The 9,994-nt window shown below is 35.5% G+C and overlaps 1 long non-coding RNA gene across 1 annotated transcript; it reads right to left on the bottom strand.

Moving 5' to 3' along the window:
- Positions 1-3,221: 3,221 nt before the first annotated feature.
- LOC147841553 (uncharacterized) lies at positions 3,222-8,422 on the bottom strand. Its single transcript, XR_015504564.1, has 4 exons — positions 6,573-8,422; positions 5,755-6,389; positions 5,310-5,390; positions 3,222-3,970 (listed from the first exon to the last, which is right to left on the bottom strand). It is a non-coding gene; the product is annotated as an uncharacterized LOC147841553 (long non-coding RNA).
- Positions 8,423-9,994: the final 1,572 nt, after the last annotated feature.

The raw sequence follows: 9,994 nt of genomic DNA, 5'->3' as shown, positions 1-9,994 counted from the left end.
ACTGGGCTATCGTGCCGCCCTATCAGAGAAGGGCAGGAGTAGGGGTGGAAGGGGGAATTCTTCAAGACGAAGATGACTGGAGTAGACAGCTCTGGTAATTTATAGTGTGTCAGTATTCATCGAATCGGTGCAAATATACGGAGCTAATGAAGTACCAGCTGTGTTCAATCATAAGCACATGATCCTCTCGAAATTAGTTTATAAATAAACCACACTTAACAACAGTCCACCTCTTCTCTTAACAAGAATTTATTGCAAGAATATATGTCTCTGGTCTGCCATTGTTTCTGTTTCTAACTGTAATGATGACAGGCAATTCGCCAATGAATCGTTTGTTTAAACTGGATCTTCTAAGCGAAGCGTTTGAACTAGTTCATTAAATTGAACAGAGTTGTCGTGAAACGGTTTGTGTCTTCTGTACGTACTAACATTCCGGATGCCTCAAAATAAACCCATATCAGTTAGTAGAACTTTTAGTCAGTTAGTAGATTCAGTTAGTAGAACAGTACACTGACTCATCTGCTGTGAAAAAGGAGACCTGATGATGATGATGAGTGCGAGCTGTGTTCCTTCATAGCATGCTCTCTCAGTTACATGTTTACAAAAGTAAACAATATCACTTATTTTTAAAAGTAAACCATTACTTAACATTACATGTTACTTTGGAAAAGTAATGTTATTACATAACGTGCGTTACTTATAATGCTTTACCTCCAACACTGGTGCTTATGATTGACCACAGCTAGTCCCGCATTAGCCAACGCATGATTCACCAATCGGATGATTTTTAACTCGCTATAAACAACCAGAGTTTCTTACCTCAGCTATCTTCATCTTTTCATTGATAGGGTGGCCCATTGGTTGGCACTGTTGCCTCATAGCAAGAACGTCACTGGTTCAACTTCTTACAAGGCTAGTTGACGTTTCTGTGTGGAGTTTATCTGTTCTCCCCATGCTCCACTGGCTTCTCTGGTTTCCTACCAAAGTCTAAAGACATGCGACATAGGTGAATTGACTAATAATTAACCACTTTGATGTTCAGAGTGGTTGCCAGGGTGTTGCAATCCAGTTAACAATGTGTTCATCATCAATCACTTTAACATTCAGGGTGGATTGAACACTCTCAGAAAAAAAATATACAATGTTTTACCAAAGAAGGTACAAACCCTTGTCACTGGGGCGGTACCGTTTTATGAAATAGAATTATACCTTAAGACAAAGAAACACATTTGCACCATTGAAGTTTGTACCTTTAAGGACATGATTTGTACCATGGGAAACCAAAATCGACCTTTGGTTTTTAAAACCTGCAGATTGTACCTTCATCAAAAGCACAAATCTGATACATGAAGGTACCACTACAGTGACAAGACACTTTGTACCTCAACAGTGTCAAATGTGTTCCTTTAATAACTATTTAAATGCATTTTGCCACTGTATTTTCAATATTTGTCTATTTATTTTCAGTCAATATAAAACATCAAATACATTTAATAAACTATGTTTAAAAAAGTTTCTTTGTACGTAAATTCACCTTTTCCATTTACAATAAAGAATAAAAAATACTTTAACATAAACCAAAAGATCTATTATTTGCTAAAAAATTCATAACACTTTTTACAAAAATATTACAGAAACACATTCTCACATGTACAATATAATGTTTTCTCCAATTTTCACACAATACCTTTGTAATCACCTAAAAGTTAATTTATTTTACTTAATTTTGAAATAGAAACAGAGTTATGCAAAAGTATTGTAATGAGATCTGCACTCTATATGATTAGTTTAACAATACTAAAATGTCTGCATGAACACTTTGCATATGCAGGACTTTTGCAGCTCAAGTGTGTAGTGGAAAGCAAACGCCAAAAGGCGCAGACATCAGTAATGAAACTGTATTTATAAGAAAATGCTTACCAAATGTTTAATAAAAATGCCTTAATTGTTTAGTTTACAATAGCTAGAGTTTTGTTTTAACAGTTTTTTTTTTGTATTATAGAACTTAATAATAAATGTTTTTGATTTTCTTTACACATATGCTTTTAAATCATGATTCGTGTTTTAATATGGAAATTATTCATAAAATCACTTTGCCTTTTAATATTTATTTTCATACAGGTAGATATTGTAATAAAGAAGGAGTTGTCCACCACTTATGTGCCTTTTTTATGAGAACAATTGTGTACCTGTACCATAAAAAGTACAGAAATGGATCATATAAGGTCTTTTCTGTACCATATGAGGTACAAATTTAAAAAGGAGCAGAACTGTACCTTAAGGAACATTATTATTATTATTATTATTATTATTATTATTATTATTATTATTATTATTATTATTATTATTATTATTATTATTCATTCATTCATTCATTTTCTTGTCAGCTTAGTCCCTTTATTAAACTGGGGTCACCAAGGTGGTATGAACCGCCGACCTATCCAGCACATTTTTACGCAGCGGATGCCCTTCCAGCCACAACCCATCTCTGGAAACAACCACACACACTCATTCACACTCATACACTATGGACAATTTAGCCTGCCCAATTCACCTGTACCACATGTCTTTGAACTGTGGGGGAAACCGGAACACCCGGCGGAAACCCACAGGAACTCAGGGAGAGCATGCAAACTCCAAACAGAAATGCCAGTTGATCCAGCTGAGGCTCGAATCATGACCTTCTTGCTGTGAGGCGACAGCACTGCTTACTACGCCACTGCGTCGCCCTATTATTTTTATTATTATTATTATTATTATTATTATTATTATTATTATTATTATTATTATTATTATTATTATTATTATTCTGAAAGTGTAGGGTGTTGCTATGCATTTGTTATTGTTCCCGTTTTCCCTTTTTTGTAGCTGATGTGTTCTCATGGTCACTCATTATACTTCCAAGTTTAGACTTTTTATTTCCCCCCTCTTGTTTTACTGGCTACATTTCACACATCCTGTGTGTGCTACGTGTAAGTGGTGCGTCTATCTATTTTGGTCCCTATATTAACATTTTACAGCAGTCACACTGTCCACACGAGCAGCGTCCCAGAAGCGCCAGTGTGAGCAGAATATCGCTCAGCCTATTTTCTGCTGCAAGCCAGACAGAGAAAATCAGAGAACATGTTGAATGTGAAGTATAAACCTGTTTTATCAAGCCACATGCAGAGACAGACTCGCTAACACTTGTTCATTTATAAAACATTAATTCAGATTCCAGCAGTTTATTAAACTTAAACAGCACATACTACAGTCTTACTGATTTAAAATAGTCATTATTCATTTATATTTTTTGGTATGTGTTTATTTATTTAAAATAAACCTGCCAAAACACAAACTGAAGTCATGTTTACATCTACTATTGAGCTTTAAATACAACTGCAAATGGTATGCAAATGTTTTAAAGGATTAGTTTACTCTCATTTACCCTGTCATTTGATTTTAAACCTTTATGGCTTCCTTCCTTCTGTTGAACACAAAAGAAAATATTTTGAAGAATGCTGGTTGCCCCCAGTGACTTTTATTAGCTGGTTGCTTCCCATTGACTGCCACCCATTGACCTAACTGACGCATTAAGCAAAAATAATTCATTAATTTTCCTTTACCCTAGTACCTTATTCATCAGGGCTTAGTGGCTTAATGTTTATTTTAGAGGTTGACGCAGTGGAATGAATCGCCAACTATTCTGGCATATGTTTTACGTAGCCGATGCCCCTCCAGCCACAACCCAGTTCTGGGAAACATAATATTAATTGCTATTTAAGTCAATGGGTGCCATTGGTGCAGCGTTCTTTAAAATATCCTCTTTTATTTTCCACAGATTTCCCAGAGATTTGTTGCGGCTGAAAGGGCATCCGCTGCATAAAAACTTGCTGGATAAGTTGGCGGTTCATTCCGCTGTGGCGACCCCGGAATAACAAAGGGACTAAAGCCTAGTTCACACTACAGGATTTTAACCATCATCAGATCGCTGTGCTGTTCACACTACATGACTTGACTTTGTGTCTTTTAATCTTTGTGGTGTTCACACTATGCAACAGTCTGTGAATGATCCATAAGAGGGGGGTCACACACTACATGATCTGACAACTCATTCCCCAACAGCTCATTCAAGCTACCAAACCACAGCCAATGAAATTTTGAGGGAGGAGTCGTCAGAAAAAGCTGAACACTATTGGCTGCTTGTGTGCTGATTACATCACACGCGTTTCAAGCTTTTAAGAAAGCATTTAAAAACATCGTCAAATCAGCTGATTTATCAGCGGATTAATCACTCATCTGCAAGGTTCGAGTGGATAGATACACAGAGAGTTTTTAATTTTTGTAATTGTATAAATCTTTGAAATAAAACTAACAAAAAACACCCTGCCGTTTTCTAATTATCTGTGTATTTCTTTCAGACATTGTCATTTTTTTATTACAAAACAGTAAAGAACTGAGCATTTCTGCCTTAAATTACCATATTGGTCAAAATGACTGCATGCATGTCTGATACTTTGCGCTGTGACTTTCAATATGTGTGCATTTTTTGCATAGCAACTTCCTGCTAACATAAACAAAACTTTCTGATGGCAAAAACAGAAATTTACTTCAGATATCTTTCAAAACAGCATATTCTGTGCCGCGAAATAGCTCCTGTTTAAAAGTGAAAATGAAAGCCAAGACCTTTGCATGTTCTAGTATCTTAACTACATATTTATAGCCTGTGTTACCAAAAAAAAAGATTATATTTTTAGGGTAATGGTGTCATTAAATATGATGCCAGACGTTCAAATCTTAATTTTAATATCTCAATAATAGCTTTGAATTTAAATATGTTGTGACAATATGGCATTTATATGAGAACGGTCAAAATGAGCAGTAGGGTAATTCTAATAGTGATAGTACCACTGTTAATATAGCCTACTCTCATGTCTGTGTTAACACAGAATGAAGTGAGTGCACCGATGCCCATTCTGACCAATCACAGATGTTTCTGTTGAGCTCCTGAGCACACAGGCATTCAGCTCATGCTGATCTGCTCTCTCATTGGCTGCAGCTCATCACTACATCGGACCACACCTGGGGTTGAGTCGGCCGACTGCTCTGGAATATTAAGCATGCTAAATGTTGGATTTCTGTCTGCTATGTGTCGGCGACGCGTCAGCGAGGCTTGGTTGTTCAGTAGTTCACACATAAAGAGCGGCGAGCGCCGAGCACCCGCAGATTTCTTCCCGATCACAGCCCGATCTGTCGGCGAACTCGTTAACTTCCAAATCGGGCTTAAATCAAGCTTAAAATCCTCTAGTGTGAACTAGGCTTAAGCCGACAAGAAAATGAATGAATGAATTTTCAACAGAAGAAAGAAAGACAAGCGAATGGTGAATAAATGATTTTCATTTTTGGATGAACTTATCTCTTTATTCATTCATTTATTCATTAATTTTCTTGTCGGCTTAGTCCCTTTATTAATCCGGGGTCGCCACAGCGGAATGAGTCGCCAACTTATCCAGCAAGTTTTTACGCAGCAGATGCCCTTCCAGCTGTAACCCATCTCTGGGAAACATTCACACACACACACTACGGACAATTAAGCCTACCCAATTCACCTGTACTGCATGTCTTTGGACTGTGGGGGAAACCAGAGCACTCGGAGGAAACCCACGCAAACAGAGGGAGAACATGCAAACTCAGAAACGCCAACTGAGCCGAGGCTCGAACCAGCGACCTTCTTGCTGTGAGACAAACGTGCTACCCACTGTGCCACTGCGTCGCCTATCTCTTTATACTTTCCTTCTTTTGACCATTTCAGTGTAGATTTATTTTGGTAAACAAAATCTATTATCAATCAAAAATAATAATAAAATGTTTGTTAACATTGTTTTCCCTCATACGGTAACACTTTGGAATAACTATCCATTATAACTAGTTAATAGTCCATTAATAAACTGTTAGTTAAGGAGTTATAAATGACATGTTAAATTAAGGTTAATAGTTTGCTAATTATTTGTAACTGTGCCTTATAAATAACCACTTGATAACTAACATGCTGTTAGTTAACAAGTTATAAATGACTTGTTGAGTGTATTTTAATGATTTATATGGCTCAGATTTGATAGACAAGACCCACAGAGGCATCAAGAGGGCAAAAAATCATTTTTAAGTATTAAAAGTATTAAATACATGTCAGTAGTGCAGTACTTTCTCCTTGTGTCATTCCTTTGTTTATACACATAACATTTTTAATTTATTTTTATTTTATTTTATGTTCGTATTGTTTGTTCTTTTATTGGCAAAATCTGGTTCCATTTCATGTCAACAGCTCCTTTAGAAATTTAATTCCCAAGAAAATGTACATGGATTAGGTTTAAAAAACTATTTTTTAGAAAACATGAAAAAAAAAACATGTACTGTGCGTTTTAAATATACAGACAGAAATTAATGAAGTATCACTTAAAATGTGCATTATTGGATGTTTTAAGTTTATCGGACAAAAAAAACAAAAGCCAAAAAGCTCAAAACTGACTGTATTTAGTCTGTAGCGTCTCACCTTAAAAAAAAACTCTTTTTAAGAAAACTTAGAAAACATGTACTGTACTTCCAATCTACAGGCATACATTTATAAAGTATCACTTAAAATGTGTAGTTTTGGATCTTTTAATTCTTTATTAGACTTAAAAACCTGGTCCCACTTTATATTAAGTGTCCTTAACTACTATGTACTTGAATCAAAAAATTAATACAATGTACTTACTGTGTTTATAATGTATTTGAGAACACTTGTGGTGCTCTTGAGTTGGGATAGAGGTTGGGTTATGGACAGGTTTGGTGGTGTGGGTAAGTTTAAGGGTGGGTTAAGGTGTAGGGAATGGTCAGCAGTGTATTTACAAATCTAATTACAAAAGTTAATTACAGATGTAATTACATACCGGTATTTAATCAAGCATAAATACTCAATAAATACATGTATTTACACAACAAGTACATTGTAACAAACTATTAATTCCTGTGTAAGTACATATTAGTTAAGGCCACTTAATATTAAGTGGGACCCAAAAACCTAAAGGCAAAAAGCTAAAACTCTCAATATTCACTGCATTTTCCTCTGTAGTGTCTTGCCGTAAAATGATTACGTCTAGAATGTCCAGTGTGGCCAGTGCTTTCTTTTCCTTTTAAATTTAAACTTTCATGAAACACGGCGTCTTAAAACAGGCCCGGGTATTTGCGGATCATTGTGGTGCTGTGTGGTCCTTCCTTGTTCCACATCAGTGCTCAGCCGTAAGATAACATTCATTTTTGACAGCGGTAGATCCAGCAGAGCGAGAGCAAACCCGCATCTCAAGAGAAGCCGATAGAGCAGTCGCTGGAATTAGAGCCGCTACACTACAGATTTAACCTCTTGTCAAGATCAATTCCAGGTATTCAGACTGTTTCATTGAATTAGTGATGCTCTGTTCTTCTGCAGGTGGAACAACAAAGTCAGTAGGTAAAAACATGAATGGGAACTGATGGATTTTTGTTTGGATGAGTTTTCTTTATAGGGACATTTGTCCGTTTATTTTATATGTACAGTATATAATAAATAATGCAACATTCATTCATTTTCCTTTGGCTTAGTCTCTATTTTAAAGGTTGCCACAGCGGAATAAACCACCAACTATTCCAGCAAATGTTTTAAGCAATGGATGCTCTTCCAGCCACAACCCAGTATTGGGAAACAGCCATAAGCACCCATGCACACACGCACTCATACACTATTGACAATTTGGCTTATTCAATTCACCTATAGGGCTTATCTTTGGATTGTGGGGGAAACTGGAGCACCCAGAGAAAACCCACGGCAACACGGGGAGAACATGCAAACTCCATGCCATCTGACCCAGCTGGGAATCAAACCAGCAACCTTCTTGCTGTAGACAATATAAAAGAATAATATAAAAAAAGAATATAAAAGAAAAAAAAATCTAAGGAGGGCTAATGATATAATTTTGACCTTAAATAAACAAATAAAAAAACATAAACATATCAAATTACTATTTAATAGTTATTTGGGGCTCCACTGATAAAGTCTAAATGTGTATTCAATTTATATGAGGAATCACTTTATTTTTTGATGGTCCCTTTTACCCTTTTTTTTACGTTAAGTTACATTGCCAATGCTGTACATGCCAACTAATTGTCACTATAGTATGAGCAGACTGCCTGTTTAATATCCGCTGATGCTGCTCTACTTACAGAAATTCTCCTGACTATATGAAACTTTGCAAGTACAGTACGTCAATTTCACTAACCGCAACCATCTCTAGTGAGAATTATTTGCCACAGATTTGCAAGATAACTTCTGACAATTAAAAAATATATAGTTTTTCTCATATATATAAAGTTTGTTAGAAGTTTTAGGAACCATTTAAAAGCATATCAAGTCAAAAGCAAAAAGAGCTCTGAAATTACAGAAATTGGTTCTGAATCGAAACACTGTCAAGCCAAACATTCACGCCCCTGCATTTAGAGGCTACAATAACACATTTGCCGAAATTTAAGACGTATTGGCTTTTAGTTACTACCAGACACAACATTCGCCCACGTGACAGGCTGTTAAAAGGCTGCCAAAGACAAGAACAACAAAAAGAATAATGAACGAACCTCCTCCATGCCATATCTGAGCATCAGTCTGTCCGAAAAACCAAACACAGCCCTTTTCTTTTAACACCTTGAACCTGATCCTTCTACCAAAATGACTGAAAAAGAGTCAATATTTTTGAAATTCTCTTTGATGCTGCAGCTATAATGCGCTTCTTATAATTATGTTTTTACGAAAATTAACCATGGTTTTATAGTAAAACTGTAGTTGTAGTAATCATGTTTTTTGGTGCATACTGTGGTTTTAAAAACCATGGTTTTACTGCAGTAGTACTGTAGTAGAACTATAGTAAAACAATAGGAACCACAACTGTATTAACCATGGTTTTTAAAAACCACAGTACACACCAAAAACATGGTTTTACTACAGTAATACTGTAGTAGAACTGCACTGTAAAAAACAGAAAAAAAAACTGTCAGAATAAAAAATGTCAGTAATCTGTAAAAAAGCTGTAATTTCTTGTTTTATAATTACAAGTTATTACTGTCATTTTACAGATTTTAACTGTAAATATATAATTTATTAATATAATTATACAGATAACTAGTGTGATTATGAGGATAATTGCTGTAATTATGTAGGTTATCAATGTAATTATACAGATTAATTTATGTAATTATGTATAAAATCTCTAAATATTCCATGAAATTTTACCACTTTTAACACACCGTAACTTTTAAAGAATGACTGAAAAAAAGCTTAGGTACAAATAATTGCTGTTGTCATAAAACACTGTAAATATAACTATAAACTATAATATAGTTTAACAAATATTTTAAGGATATGTAGGTTAAACTCAAATACAAAAATACAAAACTATCTAATTCTTTATTCCTTTTTTTTTTTTTTACAAATAACACATTTGGTCATCCTTTAACAACAAAAAAAGTTTAGTGTCATGTGAGTACGCCTGCACAACAAAGATCAGGATCAAATAGCAGTTCATTAACAGAATCATCTTGCAATTAAAGGTTGAAACAGGAACAAGTGCATACAGATAATCCCAAGTGTAAAGGCGGCAAACAAAATAACAAAGTAAAGGAGTTAAGCACTAAACAAGACTCAGAAATGATGTGCCTGTGTGTGCTGAGTTTATAGTCCTTGAAATCAGTCCATAAAGGTCTTTTGGCCGTGAGTGTAATCAGTTAGAATTAGGAAACTGGGTGTGCGAGGTGCATGCTGGGAGTTGTAGTTTGTTGAAATAATGTGTGTAGTTTCAACTCAAGTGTGCCGCAAGCCTACGTTTGAGTGAAGGTTTCGGCCGTTAGATCGCCCCCTGGGGGCTGGCTGCAGTACAAGTCATAAAGCCCGCCTCCTCCGTGTTAATGAAGGAGACTTGAGCCCAAATAAAAAAAAATATTACACTTGCAATAA

Source organism: Danio rerio, chromosome 12 (genome assembly GCF_052040795.2).
Source record: "Danio rerio strain M-AB ecotype USA chromosome 12, GRCz13ab, whole genome shotgun sequence".
Taxonomy (NCBI): Eukaryota; Metazoa; Chordata; class Actinopteri; order Cypriniformes; family Danionidae; genus Danio; species Danio rerio.
This window is presented reverse-complemented; position numbering and strand designations above follow the sequence as displayed.